The following is a 1,318-nucleotide window of genomic DNA, read 5'->3' on the forward strand; positions in this document are numbered from 1 at the left end:
AAATGGGCATTAGCTAATGAAACGCAGTCCCTGTGGTAAGGTCCATTGTTGCAGATTCAGGAAAACATGGATCAGTGAGGAGGATTCAAAAAGGTTAGCCTCAAACTTTTAATGTATTTTACATGAAAGGCAGTGGAGAAAAAAACATGATGGGTTGTTCACTAGTTTTTTGAGTTCTAATTCTGACTTTATAGCTAAACTTTAAATAGAAGATGCAATGAGTTGCACCACTCGGTAGTTTTGCAGTTTAATGTATTRSCTAAATATGCCCTGGACAAACTTCCTGTTGCTTCTATGCAGGTGAAATAAATGTCACTGTGTGTTAACTAGGTATCTCTATTTTCTGCGGATAATATGGAGACTAGACGAGACGTGGTTTGCTTGAGACTGCTCTGTGTTTTGTCCTGCCACAGAAACTCAGATAATTTCCTGCGTTTTAATTGGCTGGGAGTCGACAGATGGAAGGGCTCACCCAGGGTGCCATTCAGAGGAGACCTGCCACTGCATATCATTCCACGAATTATTGACTCAGCTGTGTGTGCCAGGGTTAATTAGATTGAAACAATATGTGTTATGGGAGGAAACAAGTCAATAGTAACTTGGGATGCTAGCATCCTAAACAATGGGGCCAAGGCTGATTTTATTTGAATCCTGAAACTGTTCCAAGGGAACTCTATTAAAAATGGAAGAAACATGAAAATGGGCCGAGTGTTTTTCTCTGAGGAAATTATGCTGCTGGTTTTGAGACTTTGCCTTGATAAAACTAAAAAGCAGAAAAACAAAGCTTATTATTTAACATACTGAATTCCAGCAGAAAGTCCAGAAGGGTTGAGAAATTCTTCTGCATTCTCCACATTGAAAAACATTGACAAGGGACATTAATTAAACTYATAACCCAGTTCAACAGCAGATTTAATTAAGTGTAATTAATGTGATGTTAAGAGATGAGCGCATTTTCTGGTAACGGAGTGCCACAAAGTAAAGATCAGATTTTGACTTATGTTTTGGATGTCTGTTTCATAATAGTACATTTATCACCAATGACAAAGAAAGCATTTTCACTTTTCTGCAAAATTCACCAACTGCACTAATCGTTTTAAATAGCAGTACAAGATAAGTAGTATTTCAAAAGCACAAAATAAATCTTATGTTTTATGAACAATAACAGTATTTGTTGTTAACTGGTTGCTAAGAGACAAGCGCTTTTTTYTTTCAACGCAGTGCCATGAAGTAAACATCTAATTTCTCCTTTTGCAAAATTTATCAACTGTAAATTTCTTGTGTCTAAGCAAATAAACAGTATTAGAGCTTATGTTTT

Source organism: Poecilia reticulata, linkage group LG14, assembly GCF_000633615.1.
Source record: "Poecilia reticulata strain Guanapo linkage group LG14, Guppy_female_1.0+MT, whole genome shotgun sequence".
In the NCBI taxonomy this organism is placed as follows: domain Eukaryota; kingdom Metazoa; phylum Chordata; class Actinopteri; order Cyprinodontiformes; family Poeciliidae; genus Poecilia; species Poecilia reticulata.